Source organism: Haliotis rubra, unplaced genomic scaffold, assembly GCF_003918875.1.
Source record: "Haliotis rubra isolate DU_JTF1 unplaced genomic scaffold, ASM391887v1 Scf379, whole genome shotgun sequence".
NCBI classification, from domain to species: Eukaryota; Metazoa; Mollusca; class Gastropoda; order Lepetellida; family Haliotidae; genus Haliotis; species Haliotis rubra.
In genome coordinates, this window is record NW_025767056.1 from 805,404 (window position 1) to 830,564 (window position 25,161).

A 25,161-nucleotide genomic window follows, 5' to 3' on the forward strand; every position below is an offset into this window, starting at 1 on the left:
ACGCTTTAATTCGCAAGTGTGGTGAGGCAATAAGCTAATGAGGCTAAGGGTCCTGTACCATGTTTCCAGAAATATCTGTGATGCCTTATATGAAGTCTATCATCTAAGCAAGTCTAGCTATGTATGGCGTTAAGTCACTGCTTTAAGAAAGGCTCCTTTAGAATTTTATCTGGTTTCATATTAGTATTTCCATCACATCGAAAATACATAGACTAACGCTTTAGTGTCTGAATATATATAATTTTGATAGTAACAAACAAGCCCATTTAAATTGAGCCCCAGGGAGACACGAGATTCAGTCCGGCTAGCCATGGCTGCAGTTAGATATAGATATGTTTACTTTGTAACCGGACCCCCAAAGTGAGTTAGGGTTCTTGCAGATGTTAATAGACCCTGGACCTGAGGAGATCTAGACTTGCTTCATTTAAGGCTTTAGCATTGCACAGAGGAGCTTGGCAGTAGGGGGAATAATGTGGTTCAGGGACTGTGAGACAGACTAAACAGAAAGGAAAATAATGTGGTTCAGGGACTGTGAGACAGACTATAAAATGCATGGCAACCTACACTTCATTGTGCCTATCACTTTAAAACACACAAAGGGTATTTCCTTTGGATTAACTGGACAGGCTTTCGGTGTCAATTATTTGGAACACCAGCCAAAGGTGATGTTATGTTGTCTGGAAATATGGCCTTTTGTAATGCCATAATGATAAGTGATTGCTGTACATATGATGTTTTGAAGGATAATATCAGCGTACTAATACTTTGCACGTGTCCTCACCCACTCACACACACACTCTTTCCATACCCGTAAAAGTTAACTTCCAATATATGCCTGTAAGAAAATACTGTAAAGTAATGGGATTGCTGAATTTGGCCGTAGCGGAGGTAGTGGACCACAGCACTCTGGTTATACTGCATTGAGAGAGGACAGAGCTTGGCAAGATACCAATAAATATGCTTGTCACTTAAACCTTTATCTGATGTTTGTGGAATGTGATTTTATAATTGAAGATGCTTCCTGCACCTGTAGCCCCAATATAGATGTTGTTAGTCTGTGAATCTTCCAAATTACTTATCTCTTCTTTTTTTCAGTTGAAATTAAGATCTTTGGCTTTTATCAAAATAATATATTTTCAGTCTTAATGTGCCTTTGTCGGGAATCAAACACCGGTTTTTAACCTGACAAGTTTTAACGCTTTAGCCACGAAATGCATTCCCATCATTCCTTGATTATAAAATACTGTTGGTACATTTTTATACATTCAAGATTGAACCCAGTTTTGTCACCATGTATCCTTCAGTTTTTATGTTAGTAACATGATCTGCACACTGATAATTTAAAAGTGGAATATAAATAATGATTGTTTTATGCATCTTTATCCAATTTAGTTTTCCATTGATCTAGTAATTTTCTGTTTCTGTTTCCACGAAATTCTGTACCGAGGTACTTTTAACAGTTTCACCCAATAACAGTAAAGCAATCATTAATACATTGTAGTCATCTTTATGAAAGTATAGATAATGAAATTTGTTCAGTTATGATCAGTCGGATAACTCATACAAGTGAGCACTAGAATTAGGGACCTATCGGTTCATGTCTGTGTGAACACATTCGTCTAGATCTGTGTTTTATTGTAATTAGCAGTGTCTCCTAGTATAGCATATATAAGAAGTGTACCTAAGGTCAGTTATTTAAACTGTTATGTAATTTCCATTACAAAAGTATAAATGATATTACCTATTGGTCAGAAAGACTTATCAGTACCCCAACACCGACTCATCGCCACCACCACCCCACCCTAGGCCTCACCTCATGCCACACCCTCTCCCTGCACACACATAACACACACACTCCCCTAACATACATATATCGCTCTGGCCCATAGGCCCGATATTTGAACCTTTTAAACAGACACCATGTGTATGTCAAGAAAGACACCCTACGCTATAAGTGGTGCTCAGTCATGGGTATCACTTCACCATGTGTTACTAATTATCTCAGTACATTATGGTGTATGGTCGGACGCTTAACGAACCCTATGTGACAGTTACATTACAGCACCATTGAAATAAATGTTAAAGTAGTGCTTATCTTGTAACACTATACTTACTCATTTCCAACCATTTACGCGATGTACAAAATATATGACAAACCTAACCCTGGTCATAATGAGATTTCAAGGGTATTGAAATGCATGTCCCACAATCACAGCATTTACATATGTTACACATGTTAGGAAACACATGGAAACAATGGCCAGATTTACACACCTGTGAAATACATGTTAATGCAGCCGAATGTTCGTTTTATTTTAACACCCTTTAAACGTGTAAATCTGACGGGCCAGATGATACGTAGATTTCAAACGTTGTTCATATGGCCGGATGAAACGAAAAGTATTTCCTGACGTTAGTAAATTTGGGTAATACAGTCATTTTTGTGTGGTGACTGTTGATTTATCTTTCTCATATTTATGAAATGTTCTGCATGTAAAAGCATTCTAAGCGCCAGAAAAAATATTATTTATGTTTTCTGAGAGCCATTTTAAGAATTTACAGCAATGTGTTATCATGTGACCACGAAGTTGTCTAAATTGTCTTCATTTCAGAGAAAACATGTGCCTATATCACTGCTCTAACACTGCATAATGCTTCTTGCTTCTCCCTAACAAAGTTTCCCTATGTATCTGCAGACTCAATAGCTGACATTCGGGCAGGCTTAAAAGATTGATAATCGGAAATATTGTCAATGAAACATTATAATGAAAATTGTGTCATAAATATTATCGATCTCTGTGATCTATATTGAGAGCCAGCACTCTCTAATATCACATGCTTGATGATATACTGAGGGAAACAAATAAAGGATCACAGTAAAATTCATGCGTTCCTTTATTATTTTCCAGTTTTCATCACCATCTTTGAATAGCGCTGTGGTGATGAAAACTGGAAAATAATAAAGGAACGCATGAATTTTCCTGTGATCCTGTATTTATTTCTCTCAGTATACATGCTTTTTGTTGTACGTACGTATATTTAAATGTTTGTCCATCTGGAAAACAGCAGAATAATTCCCCAGGATGTGTGAAACTGGACAACATGGACTAGCTGTAGATGTTTGTAAAGTGACATGTTGGCTTGTGGATGAACTATGAGTTTCTATTAGTCATACGGGATTCCTTCAAACTGTTGTGATATGTCTGGCAAATGTGCTGAGTGGCGCAATATAACATTCACTCACAGCTTTTAGAATGAAGGGTATGAATTGATCAGGTCTATACGATGCTGATTTAAAACAATATGCAATGACGGTGACATCCAGGCCCAGAGGTAAGGTGTTCAGTTGGAAGGCTACTGGTATTTACAGGACATCGCCTGATTATTAGACGTCAGTTTTATTATTGAAAACTGAAGAATTACTTCAACAAAAGACTCTGTGGTATTGATTTCATTTTGTTGAACTGAGATTTATTGTGACTTTAGCTTCTTTTTGTATTTGAAATTGTTTTGGAATAGGATTGTTGTTATGTGCGATTGTTAAAGTTTCTGAGGTTTAAGATGCATGCTGAATGTATTGATGACTGAATTATGGCATTGTTTATCACCGGGCTCACGAGAGTGGTAATTCACCTGATGGATCTGGCAGCTGATAGATGTAGATGTTAGATGAGAAGGCCTTCATTTAAAAACAACAAGCATGAATACGATAAGAATTGTTTGTGTTATTTTTTCAGCCGATATCCGTAAGTGCCGCGAGAATAGGAAACGCCTTCCTATATGATGTTGAGCGAATTGATGTGGTTGTACACACTGTTGACAGAATCAACATGACTGACCTTGGTTGACATTGTACGTTCTTCGTGTTGTAGCATCGGATCACCCAGCTGGCCCAGGAGGTTGAAGACAAGAAGATTGCCATTGATGAAGCAAAAGCGGGGTAAGTTCACAGTACAGTCCGTTTGATTTCATTTGAGACAGATGAATTGCTCACTAACACAAAATCTAATAATTGCAACGAAATCAGACTTTGCACAGTCACATGAAATCGACAGACCAACTCTAATGATTTGTCTCATAATTTTGGACACACGAATAAAAAAGTTGTTTAACAAATGATCATTATTTTGTTCTCACTTTTCGCTATTTCTTACAATGGGGACCACTTGCTGGTAGGACAGGTGTGTGAGTATGTGTGAAATTGAAATTTCACTACACACGCTTGTTGAGTACATGGCTGTACATGTTCTACTGTTTGAAGCACGGGTATCGGATCGTAATAAGGAGTACCAGAGTTAGACAATTAGCCAATAACGACAATGATAGATGACAAGAAAAAACCAATATAGAGTTATCTCCCTGCCATCATTTAACATTCACAAAACACTGGTAATTTCCCTTCATCATATGTGACACAATTATTAGAGATAAAGAATTACTTACACAAAGTACCAAATGTTACTCGATTGTAAGCGGGGTACATTGAAAATGATAGAAGAGTGCTCAGCCAATCAGAAAAAGACATTTGTGTGTGAGGTAAGACAAAGCCAAATGAAATATTTGTTAAAAAACAAACAGGATATGAAGGCTAAGAATTGTATTTGTTTGTTTACTTCTTGTTTGCTTATGTTTGTGTGTAACGCAGCACTGAGCAATATTCCTGCTATATGACGGCTATCCATAAATAATTGCGTCAGGAACAGACAATCCAGTGATTGACATCATGAGCATCGATCTACACAATGGATACGATGACATGTATCAACCAAATCAGCGAGCCTGACCACCTGATCCCGTAGTCGCCTAATGTGACCAACATAGGTTGCTGAAGACCTAGTCTAACTCGGGTAGATCTTCACCGGTAGAAGTCTTAGTGTTCCATCCTTCTTTTTTGCCAGCCCTAAACGGTGGAACTCTCTTCCAAAGAAATCAGGAATACTTCATTGACGGAAACTTTAAATCCCTGCTAAAGACCCATCTATTCACTGCTGCCTTTCTGTAAAAGCTATATGAACTATTTCCTTCCCCAATACTGTCACAGCGCCCTGAGCATCTCGACGGGGGATATTAGGTGCTTTATAAATACATTGCAAACCGAAAGTCACTGTGTTCTTTAATCTGATTGGTTGAAAAAATGTGATCAAATGGTATTCGATTCCCGGAAATTCGCTGCGTATTGATACATACAAACATTGCTAAAACCATTGTATTGTTACGTCGTCAGCTGTGATGACGCCATTAAAGAACCACTAAACTTTGTTTTTGTTACTCTTTAACCATTACATATGAAAGATTTGTGGTTAGTCTTATCGCGGAACACCAAATTTATTCTTTAAAACTTGTGGTTAATTAATACCGAAAGCGATTAAAAGTGGCCAAAAGTCGCTTGCTTCCCTCTCGCCAACGTAAAACCACAGACAGGTTACGTGAATCTTGTCGCCAGAGCACTGCAGTGACGCCATATGAGGAACGATTTTCAGTTAGTTGTATAGAAAGTGTGCAGCGCTTCATCATTTTGATGATTTCTCGACATCAATGACGACATACGCCAATCGCTGCTTTGTCGCCAATTGCTCCTAGGGTCGGGCGATGGTGTCCCCATGCACAGATTTCCACAGGACCCCGCAGTTCGTAAGCTAAATGGGTTATGTTTGTGAGTGCTTGGCGCTGCTAGGAAGCCTGAAACGATATCTTACTTGTGTTCAGATCGCTCACGGAAGTTAAAGAATGAAAACTACTTACTAGTTGTAGTAAAATATGCATATGATTGATGACCATAAAGATTTTCTATGACACAACTTGTAACATAACGATTTCTTCCTCGAAGTAAGGTTGTGGTCGAAGTAACAATAATATTGTAAGTAGTATTATATTGACCCACCTCGCCACGACAGAGAAATTGTTATGATATCGCTATGTCATGCAAAATCCTATTGGTCATTAATAAAATACATATTTACTACCAGTAGAAAGTAGTTTTGATTTTGTAACCTCGGTGAAAACAAACCTAAATACCATTTATCCTCAGACTCATGGATGTTCCCGACAGGGCTTTCATTTTAAAAATAAAAAATCTGTTAGAATAATGAGATTATAGTTTGTTTTCATCAAGTTAGAAAATCAAGACTACTTTCTACCGTTGTTAAATATGTATTGGAATCATAACCAAACGGATTTTGCATGACACAAACTTATAACATAACGATTTCTTCCACGGAAGCCGCAGGTGGGGGTCGAAGTCACAATACTGCGCGATAAATTTCATGCTACATTCCCATGGTTAATGTCCACTCACCAGTATGTAGATACTAGTCAATGTAGCGCCTTTATATTTGGTCTTATAATCCTAATTAGTTTATTATCACACTTGTATGCATTTTGAAACTAAATAAAAAGCAGACGATCTGCTGATACTTATAGTGAATTTATAACAGAACTGTAATATATCTAGACATTTTATAGTTTGCCAATGTGAATCATAATTCGCGACACACACACCCTAGTGCATGTTGTCTGTCTCATTACACTTCACGGTGAAAACAATGATTCTGTTGAATGCTACGACAAAATGAATAAAAACAAAATGCAAATTTTAAAATTAAAACAGATTAAAGTTATAGGAACAATATCAGGCCATTACCTTGTTCGAGGAATGTATCCATCAATATCCACAAAACTGTTCCAAATGATGTGTCTTTAACAGTTTAATATACGAAAAAAGTGATAAAATCTTTTCAGGTATTGGTGTATAGTCTCATTGGTCACCCAAGATAGCACACCTGGCAAACTAATTGCATAATGTCCGCCTTTCTTTACAAAAGTAATTTAGTTAGCCAATAATGGGCAATCAATCAATGTATTGTCCGGTTAATCCTTTGAAAGAAGGACGTTGTTTTTACGCGAGACAATTACATTACGACCAGAGTGTATTCAGTATAGATTAGTAAATCTACATACATAAACACTACCTTTTGGACGATTCCGCTGTGTAAGATAAAAGTAATTAATCAATCAGCGTGTTATCGGGTCAATCCTTTGATCGATGTTTATAATGTTGAATATTTACTCCAGACACAAGAAATGCCAAATGGGAACCTTTGTCGGTAATCTAAGTGTGTTACCACTAATTATACCTGTTATAAATTCATTAACTGACCATCAAGTGAATGATGACAAATAACATGTAGGTTTATACCACCTAACACGGGTTACAACGAGGGAGTATTAATTGCTGTATTGCATGTGAAAACTTATGGGCCGACACTGTTTTGAGAATACAAACAGATTTTACATGACATGATTAAATATCGAGGTAAAACAACATAGAAATGGGATCAATTTGGATCAGTCATTATACAAATAGGGCCTAACGACACCAATCGATTTTGACAGAATCGCCTATGAAAACAAGTTGTAACTCGAAACTAGGCAAAAGCAGGAGACAAAATTAAATGACAGTAGATTGTGAGAACATATAGCTTTCATTTTCCACAACAATTGTCACGATTTCAGGTTTATACAAGCCTGTAAACACGATAATTTACTCCCCTAAAATGTAGATGAATTCTGCATCGGCTCTCAAAGCTATTCCTCATATGACGTCACAGAGGCGCCCACTCTGATTGGTTGAAATTTCGCTCATGGGTGAGAATTGTGCACTGTTGTCAAAAGGTCGATTTAAGTCAATTAAAGGTCGAAATGAGTAGTTTTAATGACGGGTTTCATTTATAACGATGCCAGTTAGTGATTTATGTATTTGTACCCCCTAGGGTTTATGTGACCTTTAAAATCATATTGTGACGAAAGTCCAAATGACTTTACAAATGAGCAGGTCCAGATGCTACCATGTAGACAGCCGAAACGGCCGGCTGATGACATTTCACTGCTGTAAATTTGCATTCTCGATGTCAATGAGAGCAGACACAAAATACGTGTGGACCATTTGGTTTACTTTTGTGTTTATTAACGCCGATAAACATCATGTGTTGGTTATTTGGTGTTATTGAGTATTTGAAGCATGGGAATATGTCATTTGAAACCTCCGGCTCACGCTGTCGGTTCCAAATGAATTCCCGTGCTTCAAATACTCAATAACACCCGGAAATTGGCCAACACATGATGTTTTATCTCCTAATTATTATCTATTATTTTATCTGTAAGAAATAACCTTAAACCATCTAAGCATCAGAAATGCAGCCCCTACAAACACCTGTCACCATTTCCTTCCGTTGTATCAGTTGTTGATGTTTATGTGCAGACCTGCAGAAGGTCCATGAGTCGCAGGTCAGTGCCCTCCACGAGACTCACCGCACCGAGATCGACGACCTCAAGAAACAACATGCCGAGGAAATCAAGCAGCTGGTGGTGAGTTGACCCACTCTGTTGTCTTGTTGTATGGTGTTGGTGATATGATAGGGGTTCCCCCAGAAGTGGTGATATGATAGGGGTCCCCCCAGAAGTGGTGATGGTGATATGATAGGGTCCCCCAGAAGTGGTGATGGTGATATGATAATGGTCCCCCCAGAAGTGGGCCCTACTCTATCGAGTTACTTATTTTTTGTACTTCAGTATGATATATTTGCCTTATGACACACTATCAAGATTTACCATCTGTTATGTGTAACTTCAAATATGACGTCAACAGCAAAATTGGATGGAAATGAAATGTGAATCTGTTACAATGATCCTATACATGCAATTCATGTATATGAGCCGATTACCTTTTGTACAATAAATGTTTTATTTTGAATGTTGTATATGCAGCTTGTTTGCAGGTATAGTTTCAAGGTGTTTGGACGTCACATTGTTCCTTTCTGATATATTATGGGACCATGCCCCTAACCCTGATGTCCAATGTCTGTGCCCAATACACCTGGATGTCCTCTGTACATGCCCAATACACCTGGATATCCACTGTCTATGCCCAATACACCTGGATGTCCTCTGTCCATGCCCAATACACCTGGATGTCCTCTGTACATGCCCAATACACCTGGATATCCACTGTCTATGCCCAATACACCTGGATGTCCTCTGTACATGCCCAGTACAACTGGATGTCCACTGTCTGTGCCCAATACACCTGGATATCCACTGTCTATGCCCAATACACCTGGATGTCCTTTGTCCATGCCCAATACACCTGGATGTCTACTGTCTGTGCCCAATACACCTGGATGTCCACTGTCTGTACCCAATACACCTGGATGTCCACTGTCTGTGCCCAATACACCTGGATGTCCACTGTCCATGCCCAATACACCTGGATGTCCACTGTCTGTGCCCAATACACCTGGATATCCACTGTCCTGTGCCCACCTTATACATACTCCAATATACCTGGATGTCCACTGTCCATACCTTAATACACCTGGATGTCCACTGTCCATACCCAATACACACCTGGATGTCCACTGTCCATACCCAATATGCCTGATGTCCACTGCCTGTTGCCCAATACACCTGGATGTCAACTGTCCATACCCAATACACCTGGATGTCCACTGTCCATACCCAATACACCTGGATGTCCACTGTCCATACCCAATACACCTGGATGTCCACTGTCTGTGCCCAATACACCTGGATGTCAACTGTCCATACCCAATACACCTGGATGTCCACTGTCCATACCCAATACACCTGGATGTCCACTGTCTGTACCCAATACACCTGGATGTCCACTGTCCATACCCAATACACCTGGATGTCCACTGTCCATACCGAATACACCTGGATGTCCATCTGTGAGACAACTGTCCATACCCAATAGCCTGGATGAATACCCTCAGATGTCCCTGTCTGTCCCCAAACCTGGATATCCACTGTCCATAAAGTCAGGGTCTGTGCCTTGAACCTCATAACTATTTCCCTAAAGTCAGGGTCTGTGGTTGTAATAACTATACGAGTTAATATACCACGTGGGTTGATTATCGGGTCAATATCTTGGGTTATTGTTTTTGTGAACCACCTCCCAAGGGGTTGGTTATCGGATAACCAACCTTGTCCAGAGGTTAGTTATCATATAACCCCTAGGCTGGTTATCATATAACCCCCTAGGGCGGTTATCCGATCATCTCTCGAGTAAGCGATACTGGGAACAAGGCTCGGCTTCGCCTCACCTTCTTCCGTGCATCGCACCTCGAAGAACTTTTCCCTCAGCATATCGGGTTTGACAACCCTATGCCTCTACCCTCAATGTTTTTGTTGGAAACATATTGAATACAAAAACACAGAACCATTAAAATATATTTATTTATTTTTACAATATCTGCACACTGCAATTATTAAATTGGAGGCGGCAGGACCTCCTTCCACCTTCGATTTTTCTACAGGGTCACTTGAATAATCTGAAAATGAAATAGTTATTTAAACAGGATGCTCATGGTATTTTTGTAATGAATAATTTGATTTACCCCAATGATTAACAGTTTTTATGATATATTCTGTTAATGTGAAAATGACGTCTACCAACAAATTACATGCATCAGTATCAAGCAAGTTTCTCGAATACCAATAGACTTGGGTTTAGTACAAACAGATAACCAATGGAATGGGAAGGTGGTAGGGCACTCTGGCCTATAAACAGTGCAATTTCCCCTGACCAATAATGTTTAATTTCATTAGAAGAGTTAGTATTGACTGTTTCCACTGAGAGAAAGAAAACATACTTCTTGAGTTGAAGCATTGTGTTCCGCTTTGCATCGTACTTCCTCTGTTTTTGGCTTGTTACTTGTGAGAATGCTGCTGACCATCTTCATGTGGTCTTCATTTACTTTCCTTTACGTCCGCACACCTGCAACAGTTGTATAATAACCAATGGTACTCTCAACAATCAGATAACTTCCCAAGTTCATGCTGTCGTGCTGGCAACTCAATTTCCCAACCCAATTTACGCCCAATACAAGGGTACCCTAGGGACCATTCAAAATTTATGGCTAGTGGGGGTGATGATGAGTTTTATGGATAAGCAAGTACAATGTGAATAATCCCCTACCCAACCACCCTAAAAATTATGGACAAAGTAGGTAACCCCCTGCTTATTATGTACGAAATCATTGACCCCCCTCCCTCTTCCTATAATTTCTTTTTTTAAAATATTTTCACAAACTTGCAGACCCCCAGTACCTGTGAAGAAAATTGATGACACCCACTACCCACCCACCTCACCTTCCAAGTGAGTTAGTGAGTTTAGTTATAAGCCGAATTCAGCAATATTCCAGCTATATGGCGGCTGTCTGTAAATAATCGGGTCTGGACCAGACAATCCAGTGATCAACAGCATGAGCATCGATCTGTGTAATTGGGAACCGATGACATGTGTCAACCAAGTAAGCGAGCCTGACCACCCGATCCCGTTAGTCGCCTCTCACGACAAGCATGGGTTCCTGAAGGCCACTATTCTAATCAAGACCTTGGAAAGAGTTCCGCCTGTACCCCCCAACCCCAATGAAAACCAAAATTACAAAGCAACATGCATACCTCACCCTAAATATACATTCAATAAACTAGAACAGATATATAAAAAACAATCAATGAACTTATTTCAGTTTTGGAATAATACACCGGGGAAGGATTCCTCCTGGAGCAAATATACTAGGTAAAAAGAGGGGGTACGGGCTGAACTCTTTCCGATATAGACAATGTAATGTAGGGTACGATACTTACCACATGACCAGTTTGCTTCAAAATCCACACCGACCTGGAACAGAGTCGTAGCAGCTCTCTGAGAAGCCAAAAGCACCTCCATGTCAGAATTCATTTGCTGTGATGGCTTGTACAACACTGTCAGCTTAAATCACGTGGTTTTCCATTGCACGTGATTGTTAATTGCTCGACTTGCACGAGATTCTGGTGCAGCAACGTATCTCGCACACTTTCCTGGCATACAATGCAAGATCTTTGAAAATCATTGTCAATTTCAAGTGTTGAATGGCGTTTGTTAAGCTTGTTTGTATTTTTAACACTCCCAAAAGAAAATTAACAAAAACTGCTCTGTTAAATTTTTATTTTTTCAATATATCACTGATGTCTATGTAGGAGACTGCGAATGCCTTTTCATATTTGTTCGTTATTAACATAGTCTTTACTAAGTTTTGTACATTTCGTTACAAATCTCGCCAACAGTGTATTTTCCATACATTGTATTCTGTGTAGGAGACAGCTATTATTTTCGTTATTGCATATTATCTGACCAACATCTCTGGGTGCAATACTATAAGCCGAATTTTGGGAACAAGGCTCCGGCTTCACAAACTTTTTCCAGGGGCCTCACCTTCTTCCGGTATTGCACCTCGAGTTGTTTTTGCTGGGCATTGTTTTATTTGCAGGGATTAAGAACTTTTCCTCAGCATAGCAATCAGCTGGTTTGTAAACCCTATGCCTCTACATCAATGTTTTACTGGAAACATCTTCAGTAGCAAAAAATACAGAACCATTCAAAACATTTATCTCATTGTAGCTTCTGAACATTGCAGTTAATTATAATTCAACTAAAATAAGTATGTGTTTTGACCTTGTGGTATATGCGAAATAACAACCTTAAGCTCGTACTTTTTCTCTCCATACTGATTTGTTGATTCGCGATAATCACACCCTCTCTCGGTTCCCTCGAGGTGGTTATCACAGTAATATTCTCGAACCACTTCGCTCTGCCGCGACCCATCGCTGAGGGCGGTTATTATTTCACAAGTTTGGGGGTACTTCTATCCCTAGCATTCACTTCCTGAGTCACCAGTCATAACATTAACAAGGATCACCAGAAGATTGTATCTTACTCCACATACAAAGCAGACAGTATTGATGATTATGCATTCTCCTCTAACACTATTCTGTCTTATATACAACAGTACAGACCCTACACACAGACAACAGACGGCTTAAGAAAGTCTCAGTGCTGCAAACACAATATCTCGGGACAATGGCTGCTGTCAGTTAAAATGAATACCTTTCAGGATGTGTGTTTCTGATCCGAGTGGATGGGTGAAGCCTGCATGATTTTTATTGTAAATCAGGATGTTTGTTTTCTGATTTGAGTGGATGGGTTAAGCCTGCATGATTTCATTGTAAATAAGGAGAGTGTTCTTTACTCCCTGCAGCTGTTAAGGTTAAATTTAATAGTTTTCCTTTTGTTTATTTTTGCTTGAAGGAATGGGGTAACTTCAGAGACTTGAATGCAATAGAAATAAGTCTTGATAGCATTCTCAATGTTTTGATGATTATGAGTGTGCATAGATGATGAAGATGATGGTGATTATTATTATTATGGGACCCGTGAAGATCCGGGTTAGAATATTGATCTTCAGTAACCCAGTCGTAAGAGGCAACTAACGAAATCGAGCGGTCAGGCTCGCTGTTGGTTGACACATGTCAATGGTTCCCAATTGCGTAGATCGATGCTCATGCTGTTGATCACTGGATTGTCTGGTCCAGACTCTATTATTTACAGACTGCTGCCATATTTGAATATTGCTCATGCTGTTGATCACTGGATTGTCTGGTCCAGACTCTATTATTTACAGACTGCTGCCATATTTGAATATTGCTGGGTGTGGCGTAAAACTAAACTCACTCACTCACTGTTATGGTGATGATGATGACAATGATGATGATGATGATGATGATGATGATGATGACAATGATGATGATGATGTGTTTTGAGTACTTAATATTTCAAGTCGAACATACATAGGAAGATAAGTCCATAGACGTGCCCAGTTGTGCCACAAGATCTGTGTCCATACAGTTGGTGTAAATCTTTTGATCAAAGCAATCTTTATGGCTTCCACAGATTGACAAGTGTCAACAGGTATGCTGATGCTAGGCTTTGTGGACAAAGAACTTAACAGCCAATCCATGACTCAAGGAGACACCTAGGCAGTGCCGAGGGAATGTTTCCTTAATCCCAGTAGTCAGTCAGAATACAGGGTATCTTAGTCTGTCATACAGACCCTGAAACAAATACACAGTGCACCCTGGTTATAATGCCGCTCTGGATATAATGCCATATTTTCTCCTGGTCAGATATTAGCATTATAACCAGGGTATATTGTACATCGAAGAAAGTCAATACAAGTACAGAATGTGTGGCAAGTCAAGATTACCACAGTTTCGGACAATGAAGGAAGTGTCAGACTGTTTTTCATTACATTTTATTATTTTAATTCAGTAAGCGTTATTTTGACAACGATGTGACTGGCAAGATTCATGAAAAGCATGCTAAATATGCGGACCTCGGTTAACATTATTTTTTCAAGATTGCAGTTACTATTGAAAGAGTGAGATGGGTTTTACGCCGCTTTTAGCAATATTGCAACAATATCAAGCTGGGGGACACCAGCGGGCTTCACACATTGTACCCATGTGGGAATCGAACCCGAGCCTTCGGTGTGACAAGCAAACGATTTAACCCCTTAGTTATTCCACTGCCCCGACTTTGCAATGAATTCATTGAGACTGTCCAACACCTTGTCATTGGATGCCCTTCCTTGGCACAAACAGCATATCTTAAACGACATGATGTCATGGCTCGTTGCTTTTACTACCGTCTCCGACATGCCTGTGGCTTTGACGCTGAGGTCCATCCATGGTACGACCCTGAACATGTCCAGGGCGTCATGGAAAATGATGCTTTCAAACTTCTGTGGAATAGGCCCATATACAGCCTCAGAAGAATTCCAGCGAACAAACCTGATCTTGTCCTTTTTGATAAAGCCAATGAATTTATTTAGATCATTGAATTTTCTGTCCCTTTTGACACCAATGTGATTTGCAAGATTAAGGAAAAGCATGATAAATATGCTGACCTCACCTTTGAAATGTCTCACTTGCATCCCAAGTACACTGTCGTCAGGCTCCCCATTGTTCTCGGTGCCCTTGGTTTGTGCCTGGGTTCATCACCGGGAGCACAGCCCTTCTGACACTCTGGGTAAAGCAGAAGGGTGCAGTGTTGGAAGGTCTACATATTCTCTTGGTGGGTTCAATTAGGCAGCATTTCCTGGGAGAAGTCCCATTCGCTGTCTGTGCCTCATGTAGAGGGGGCAAGGGCCCTGAGCTGATGGTGATCCTTACCATCCTGACTGTGCCAGGATCACCCGAACCCTCTTTGCTGCATTTTCATCTTAAACTGTAAAACATAATAATAATAACACATATATACATATGTACAGAAGACAGTAAAGACTGACAGTCAGATCTTCGGGAGAGGTACGTTTTTAGTCCAGATTTAAACACAGGTGGCGTAGATGACCTCTTGAGGTTAAATGGGAGAGAGTTCCACAATGAAGCAGCTGTATGAGAGAAGGATTGAGCTCCGAAAAATTTCAATATATATTCTGGTAGAGTCAAGATCAGTTGGTCAGCTGAGCAGAGATTTATAGAGGGCTTTTAGTGGACAAACATCTCCTGAAGATAGGCTGGGGCAGTGTTGTGAAGAGACTGGTAGACTAAAGGAAGGATCTGAAAGTCAATCCTCTCATGGATTCTCAGCCATTGCAGTGACTTTAGGGTAGGGGAGAATAATGCTTAGATCTTGTTATCCTACTATAATTGTAATAGCTTATATTATCACTTGCATTCTCGACTACACGCGGGTTATTTAATTTGGTGGGACTGTGTATTTCAGATGAGTTAACAGTACAACCTTATACATTCCATGACACATGGCCAAACTGAGTGAGTGAGTTTAGTTTTACGCCGCACTCAGCAATATTCTAGCTATATGGCGGCGGTCTGTAAGTAATCGAGTCTGGACCAGACAATCCAGTGATCAACAGCATGAGCATCGATCTGCGTAATCGGGAACCGATGACATGTCAACCTAGCCAGCGAGCCTGACCACCCGTACTGTTAGTCGCCTCTTATGACAAGAATGGGACATGGCCAAATTACCAAAAAGTGTCTGCTATATTGCAGTAGGGTTTAAAGGAATCAGTATGAAATTTCAAAGGAATCAGTATGAAATCATTTCTGTTTGACCTTTAAAACAGTGGAGGAATTGGTGTAAAATTAAGACATTGAAATCTCTATGTTGTTTCAGTGGAGGAATGTAATATCATATTCTGTTGCCATAGATTCATATTCTGGTTCTTAAAACAGTGGAGGAATTAAAGGACCTGTAAAATCATAATATGTTTGTCTTGTACTGATATGTTATGGACTTTCAGAGTCTTGTTTCATTTGCATTCTATATTTAGATGAAGGGTTTTTATGAAATTGGTATCTTTATTCTGTATATACGCTTCGACATAGATTCTAATGTCGTGGTCAAGCAAGTGGTGTCCACTTGTGTCAAAGTGTCCTCTATATTTCAGAAGGGTTTTAAAGGACTCGGTATAAAATCATATCATATTGTCTTGTACTAATATCTTACAATCTTATTCAAAGTGTCCTCTATATTTCAGTAGGGTTTTAAAGGACTAATATCTTACAATCTTATTCAAAGTGTCCTCTATATTTCAGTATAAAATCATATCATATTGTCTTGTACTAATATCTTACAATCTTATTCAAAGTGTCCTCTATATTTCAGTAAGGTTTTAAAGAAATCGGTATAAAATCATATTATATTGTCTTGTACTAATATCTTACAATCTTATTCAAAGTGTCCACTATATTTCAGTAGGGTTTTAAAGGAATCGGTATAAAATCATATTATATTGTCTTGTACTAATATCTTACAATCTTATTCAAAGTGTCCACTATATTTCAGTAGGGTTTCAAAGAAATTGGTATAAAATCATGTTATATTGTCTTGTACTAATATCTTACAATCTTATTCAAAGTGTCCTCTATATTTCAGTAGGGTTTTAAAGGAATTGGTATAAAATCATATTATATTGTCTTGTACTAATATCCTACAGACTGATTCAAAGTGTCCACTATATTTCAGTGAGGTTTTAAAGGAATCCAAATAAAATCATATTTTATTGCCCAGATGATATTCGGTTCTCATGACTTCAAACTGTGTCCGATGTCAATAAACATTCAGATCAGATATTGGAAAGTAGTACTGGATCTCCGTGGCTGCACGTCCACTACTGCATTGTTGTGTGGTTGACGGGGATCCCAGGCACCGGAGCTGTTGATCTGGGTGAGATAAGGACACTTTATGTAGAGTACATTGTTAGACTGGCTATTGTTTCTTGGGACTGACTTAGCAGGGGGTCGTGTACACACAGTCACCCACAAGACTTCGACACGCTACTATGATGTCATCAACAAGGGAGTGGTGGGAGTGGGTATAAACTGTAATAAGATTGTGTATTTTTATAAGGTGCACAAATCTGTGCCCGGCTTCTGCTCAGAGCTGTACATTGTTACCCCAAGCAATGGATAAGGGTGCATTTTAAGCTCTCAAGGGAGTGTACAAGTCAAGCAGCCTGTGAGCCCTAGAAGAGTAATAGTCCCGTTGGGATGGTAGGGTAGTCTAGTGGTAAAGTGTTCACTCTTCATGGAAAAGACTTGGGTTCGATTCCCCACATGTGTGAAACCCATCTCTGGAGTCTACTGCCATGATATTGCTGGAATATTGTGATGTAAAACCAAATTCACTCACTGCTAGTCAAGTTATTGGAGAGAGAGAGTTTATTTTTATGCTGCACTCAGCAATATTCCAGCTATATGGTGGGGGTCTGTAAAAAACTGAGTCTGGGCCAGACAATCCAGTGATCAACAGCATGAGCATCGATCTACGCAAATGGGATACATTGACATGTGTCAACCCAGTCAGCGAGCCTGACCACCCGATCCCGTTAGTCGCCTCTTACGACAAGCATTTGTTACTGAAGATCAATTCTAACCCAGATCTTCCCAGGTAAACAGTTACCTCTTACGACAAGTTGATAAAATAGACTTGACTTGACTCAGAGAATAATATATTTAACACCCACAGGAATACTGAAAGAAAAATACCAGTACCTGAAGAATTAGAATGTAGAATATTAATTAGGAAAAATTTCAGAATATGGAGAACTAGACAACAAATGGCCAGACATAGGGGACTCTCAGTCAATGACAGTTTCCCAGCATGTGCAGCCTTGTACAAGTAAAGCGCAACACTCTTTCTATTTCTTCAAATTTGGACCTCAAAAGATTGGATAACGCCTTACAATCTATGAGTGGCACGTACCAAGTTACATGAGGTTACGATAAGTTGAAAACTACATGGATTCTGTTATATCATTGCAAAACAAAAAAACAGAACAATTCTTATCAGCACAAGATTTTCGTTATTTCCAGTTAAGTCTAAGATTATCTGTGATCAAGAAATCCTTGCCATTCATTCTGGTGGCGAGTGTACGCAAACTGCTAGTGTTTAACATTGCTAGAGCTCACTATCTGCGGTGTCGAGTGTCATTGCAGTATCGTCACGCCTCGTTACACATGTGAAGTCAGGTTTACTTGTGGCAAATGATAAGATTTTTTTGTCCAGTTCTTGTGTAGGGGATTTAAGAATACTAAAGTGTGATGATTATGTAATTTGAGAAATGTAAATCAGGTATAATCTCTCGGAGTCTACTTGATGTTGTGCTTGACAAACTACCAAGGTAGTTTAGCTTATTTTACCCAGCTGATTAGAAAATAGTTTGTCAGCAGAGCTATAATGACAAAAGTGAGTGAGTGAGTGAGTTAGGTTTTATGGCGCTTTCAGCAATATTCCAGCAATAACATGACAGGGGACACCAGAAATGGGCTCACACATTGCACCCATAGTTGGGTAATCGAACCTGGACCTTCTGTGTGTTGAGCGAACACTTTAACCACTGGGCTAGTCCACTGCTCTTAATGATAAAGGACAGGACAGCAGAGAAGTGGAGTTTTCATAATAATAGTACTGATAATAACGTGTGAAAAGTTGTGGATGTTAACTTCTGTAATATAAAGCACACAACATTTCGGAGTATATTCTTACTCCTTCATCGGGTGAAGACAATGAGGACAGTCACTTGACAATCACTGTTGTTGTCTCTCATGTACATGTAGAAATCTATCAGGAATGTCATGAGCTGTCATGACAATGACAGTACTGAGCGAGCTTCATGATGACATGATGACATGACATGTGGAGCCATCATGACAATACTGAGCTTTCATGACTGCATGACATGTATGGAGCCATCATGAGCTTCATCATGACATGACACAAATGGAGCCGATGACAATACTGAGCTTTCATGACTGCATGACATGTATGGAGCCATCATGACAGTACTGAGCTTTCATGATGACATGACATCATGACAAAACTGAGCTTTCATGATGACATGACACGTATGGAGCCATCATGACAGTACTGAGCTTTCATGATGACATGACACATGGAGCCATCATGACAATACTGAGCTTTCATGATGACATGACACAAATGGAGCCATCATGACAGTACTGAGCTTACATGACTGCATGACACATATGGAGCTGTCATGACAATACTGTGCTTTCATGACTGCATGACATGTATGGAGCCATCATGACAATACTGAGCTTTCATGATAACATGACACGTATGGAGCCATCATGACAAAACTGAGCTTTCATGATGACATGACACGTATGGAGCCATCATGACAGTACTGAGCTTTCATGATGACATGACATGTGTGGAGCCATCATGACAATCCTGAGCTTTCATGGAGCCATCATGACAGTACTGAGCTTTCATGACTGCATGACACATATGGAGCTGTCATGACAATACTGAGCTTTCATGACTGCATGACATGTATGGAGCCATCATGACAATACAGAGCTTTCATGATAACATGACACGTATGGAGCCATCATGACAAAACTGAGCTTTCATGATGACATGACACGTATGGAGCCATCATGACAGTACTGAGCTTTCATGATGACATGATGTGTGGAGCCATCATGACAATCCTGAGCTTTCATGACTGCATGACACGTATGGAGCCATCATGACAATACTGAGCTTTCATGACTGCATGGCACAAATGGAGCTATCATGACAGTACTGAGCTTTCATGACTGCATGACACGTATGGAGCCATCATGACAATACTGAGCTTTCATGATCATGACAATACTGAGCTTTCATGATGACATGACACGTATGGAGCCATCATGACAGTACTGAGCTTTCATGATCACATGGCATGTATGGAGCCATCATGACAGTACTGAGCTTTCATGATCACATGGCATGTGTGGAGCCATCATGACAGTACTGAGCTTTCATGACTGCATGAAATGTATGGAGCCATTATGACAGTACTGAGCTTTCATGATGACAGGAGTGGAACTTCAAAACTGCATGTCAACATTGGCACCGTAATGTGGAAAGGGTTGTGGATTAGCCTACACATTTGCCCAGGTTTGAATCCCATGTTGGTAGTAGTACGTGTGAAGCCTTTTCAGGTGTCCTCAGCTGTGATGGTATGGAATGTTCATGACAGAAGCATGTCAAATATGACATCTTGGTACTCATGACCGATGTAGTGAGACGACCAGGAATGTAACACATCACATCAAGAATTTCTCCGATTCGGCAGATTTATACTGGTGCTGATTAATAGGGCTGTGGAGACATTTATTACAACTGCCGACTGCCGACTGCCTAGACACACCGCATGGCAGTCGCATTATGACAGGCTGGATAACAGAGTTGATTTTGTAGATTTAGATAGGATCATTTCATATTGATCAATGAGCAAATTGACAGGTCGTCTTGACATGTTGTGACATTTTAGTCACCAAGTAATAAACTCAACAACAAACAGATTATGAATTGATAATGTTGACTCACGAGGAGATTAGGTCGTATGAGTTTATCTTCGCATATTTAGAAATAAAGTCAGCAATACCTCCTACGGCAGCATTGCAAATATGTCTGACATTCAAAACAAATTAATCCATATGTTAGACTACCTCCCTGGCCGACCGTCTGCAGCTGATTTTGTCTTTAGGAGCTTATTTTGTCTTCAGGAGTTGACTTGGCGAAAATTCGTGTGTGTTGCTTTTTGTTGATTTCTTTCAAACATGGATTTAAATTGGAGATTTGAATTAAAACTTTATTTGAAAATCAAATAAATAGTGCTGAACATGCCATTACAATCAGAAAACACACTTTCCAATGAATGTTTGTTGAGAATGTTCGGATGATACCTGAACTATTAATGTTGAGAAGCTATTCTTAAAAACGAACAAAAGGAAACTGATTCCGTAAGGAAATTATGATATGTTAAGATTAGTGGACCATTTCCTTGTATAATCACAAGTAAACCAGGTGGTTTAACATAAGTAAACCATGTGCTGAGTGTAGGCATAAACTCAGGGCCTGTACTGCAAAACCTAGCGGCAATATATAGTGCATATACCCCGGCGTGATAATATATACCTGAATGCTATTTTTTAATTGAAAGCTCTTCTTGCACCAAAGTGCTGTTATTGTTAGAAGTGGTTGTACTCATGTAAAAAATGTAGGTGTTTTTTTTCATGAGAAAGGGAGATGATTTTCCAGTCTTCTTCAAGGGACAAAACTCTAGATTTATTATACACTAAATCATGTGAAAAGTGATTATGTTCAGCAAATGGGTGTCAGGTTTAACCTTGTATTATTGATGGTTTTGATTAAAAAAAAATGGGTAGACACAGTATGTTGTTCTGGTGTGACATATATCAACTTGTACTAAACATTGTCCAATTATTGGATCTGTGATCTATCAAACAGATAAATAATCGTTAAGTACTCATTGTCATTGTCTGAATCAGAAACAGGCCATCGACATTGAAGTTATATCCTCATTGTGAAATGATAAATCCTCTAAAATCAATAGATAAGAGGTGTTAGTTCTGTGTTGTACAATTGTTGCACTGTTGGGGTATCCCGTGTAGACAATGAGGTACTTGCTGTATTTGCTTAACACACAGCTATGAGAAGGAGGAGAACGTTTCAGTCAAAGGTATGATTTGTTCAAATAGTTTTGAAAAGATTCAAGTGCCAGGCATGAAATAGTTTCCGATTCTGGTATTTTCTTCATACTAGAATACAAACTGCATAGGAAACAAAAAACTGTTTTTAACAAATTTGTGAGATCTGTTATTTTTATCCTGTCAAGGCCCCAATGGGGTTCCAGGTCAGAACAGGTTCCTCATCAATATCTTCTGGTGTTCCCCATAGGTTTCAAAGTGAGAACAAGGTCCCTCATCAATATCTTCTGGTGTTCCCCATAGATGTTCCAGGTCAGAACAGGTGCCTAATCAATATCTTCTGATGTTCCCAATAGATGTTCCAGGTCAGAACAGGTGCCTAATCAGTATCTTCTGGTGTTCCCCATAGATGTTCCAGGTCAGAACAGGTCCCTCATCAATATCTGGTATCTTCTGGTGTTCCCCATAGATGTGTTCCCCTTAGATGTCAGAACAGGCCCCTCATCAATATCTTCTGGTGTTCCCCTTAGATGTTCCAGGTCAGAACAGGCCCCTCATCAATATCTTCTGGTGTTCCCCTTAGATGTTCCACACCAGAACAGGCCCCTCATCAATATCTTCTGGTGTTCCCCATTGATGTTCCAGGTCAGAACAGGTCCCTCATCAATATCTTCTGGTGTTCCCCTTAGATGTTCCACACCAGAACAGGTGCCCTCATCAATATCTTCTGGTGTTCCCCTTAGATGTTCCAGGTCAGAACAGGCCCCTCATCAATATCTTCTGGTGTTCCCCTTAGATGTTCCACACCAGAACAGGCCCCTCATCAATATCTTCTGGTGTTCCCCTTAGATGTTCCAGGTCAGAACAGGTCCCTCATCAATATCTTCTGGTGTTCCCCTTAGATGTTAGATGTTCCTTAGATGTTCCAGTTTAGAACAGGTCCTCATCACCAGAACAGGTCCCTCCCTGGTGTTCCCCATAGATGTTCCACACCAGAACATATCTTCTTCTGGTGTTCCCCTTAGATGTTCCACGCCAGAACAGGCCCCTCATCAATATCTTCTGGTGTTCCCCTTAGATGTTCCACGCCAGAACAGGCCCCTCCTCAATATCTTCTGGTGTTCCCCTTAGATGTTCCACGCCAGAACAGGCCCCTCATCAATATCTTCTGGTGTTCCCCTTAGATGTTCCATGCCAGAACAGGCCCCTCATCAGTATATTCTGGTGTTCCCCATAGATGTTCCAGGTCAGAATAGGCCCATCATCAATATCTCCTGGTGTTCCCCATAGATGAATAGGCCTGTACTAGTGTGCCCAGGGGCATTCTGAGGAAGATTACGTCCACAACAACCTGCGCTGATCTAACCTTGTGGATAATAATAAATAACCTCTACCACTTGTAGAGACAACCAAATGGACATATGTCTAGTCACTCTAAGGATGTCTTAAACATATATATGTTGAGATATACATACACATACAGTATCACTACACCCCTATATCTCATCATGCAGGAAGGGGTGGAGGGGTAGCCGAGTGGTTAGAGTGTTCGCTGGTCACACTGAAGACACGGGTTTGATTCCACACATGGGGTACAATGTGCGAAGCTCTTTCTGATGTCCCCCACCGTAATAGTGCTGGAATATGATTGCTAAAAGGGTGTAAAACTCACTCACTTACTCACTCATGCTGTAGATTGAACCTCAGGGAACCCTTACACACACTCATGCTAGAGATAGACAATCCTTACTCACTCATTCATGCTGGAGTTTGAATCTCACTCACTGATGCTAGAGATAGAACCTCACTCATTCATGCTGTAGACTGAACCTCTCACTCACTCATGCTGGAGACTGAACCTCACTCACACACTCATGCTGTGGATTGAACCTCACTCACACACTCATGCTGTAGATTGAACCTCACTCACACACTCATGCTAGAGATAGAACCTCACTCACTCACTCATGCTGGAGATTGAATCTCACTCACTGATGCTAGAGATAGAACCTCACTCATTCATGCTGTAGACTGAACCTCTCACTCATTCATGCTGTAGACTGAACCTCTCACTCACTCATGCTGGAGACTGAACCTCACTCACTCATCAGTCTGGAGATCGAGGTTCAGATCCACACATGGGCACAAACTGAAGCCTGTTTCTGGTGTCACCTGTCTGAATAATTCACATAAGCATCAGTCAGTCACTTGTATATGTACAACAGTGTTTGTGTATATATTCCAGTCTGTCATGTCATATAAAGGACTTTAAATGAAATGCATGGCATGCCTTACGAAACATACACCAATCAATAACCCCTTGCTTATTGCAGTTTGTGACACATGCAATAAGTTCAAGCCAGATTAGGATCAACTGCCTATCCATTTCAAATTCCCAGCTTTCAAAAGGGGAAAACCGTTTATGTCCAAGATATCAATCTTGCTGTGTTTATCTGACAGTTAGATGATATGTGAGAGCTGTATGTACATTCGCCATATAGAAATTGAATCCATTAACATTTTGATTATTCATACGGGGCATATCGTGCACCAGTACACAGAAAATCTGTCTGTCATTTTTCCGAAGTTTTTTTTTCTAAAAGCTGCACTCGGTGATGTTCTAGCTGAACGACACTCACGCTGTATTATATACTGAAACACAGTTTTAAATTGTTTTAATGCGAATCTGTAAAGTGTTGTTCATTCGTTACTGTCCTAATGCACTTACTGAACCTTCTTACCTGGAAGATCTGGGTTAGACTTGGTCTTCAGCAACCCATGATTGCTTGTTGTAAGAGGCAGCTAACAGGAATGGGTGGTCAGGCTCGCTGACTTGGTTGACACATGTCATCACTGGATTGTCCTGACTTGATTATTGACAGACTGGAATATAGCTTAGAGTGGCTTTAACAAACAAACAAACACCCATACATACAAACAAACAAACAAACACTCAACTTATTTGTCACCAAAGAGTCTTATTGGAATGGGTAGTGAGATTCAATTATTTAATTGATTGCGTTACCAAGTACTATATTGGCAATTGCTACTTATTGCATTGTTTTTTAAAGAAATGGACTTTAAATCAGGTTTTACTCATGCAACAGCAAATTTCATTTGAGACAATATCTATTTTGTTTCAACTAGCATTGAGTATTAGTCAGGAGCATTGCTGCTAATTATGACAGTCACTTGATTATTTATAGTCCAGTGAGTTTATTTTTACGCCGCACTCAGCAATGTTCCAGATAGGTCAGTGGTCTGTAAATA

At 39.8% G+C, this 25,161-nt stretch overlaps 1 long non-coding RNA gene across 1 annotated transcript; it reads right to left on the minus strand.

Moving 5' to 3' along the window:
• Positions 1-10,731: 10,731 nt before the first annotated feature.
• On the minus strand, positions 10,732-12,167 carry LOC124286215. The gene is made up of 2 exons (XR_006900981.1): positions 11,668-12,167; positions 10,732-10,795 (listed from the first exon to the last, which is right to left on the minus strand). It is a non-coding gene; the product is annotated as an uncharacterized LOC124286215 (long non-coding RNA).
• Between the last annotated feature and the right edge of the window lie 12,994 nt (positions 12,168-25,161).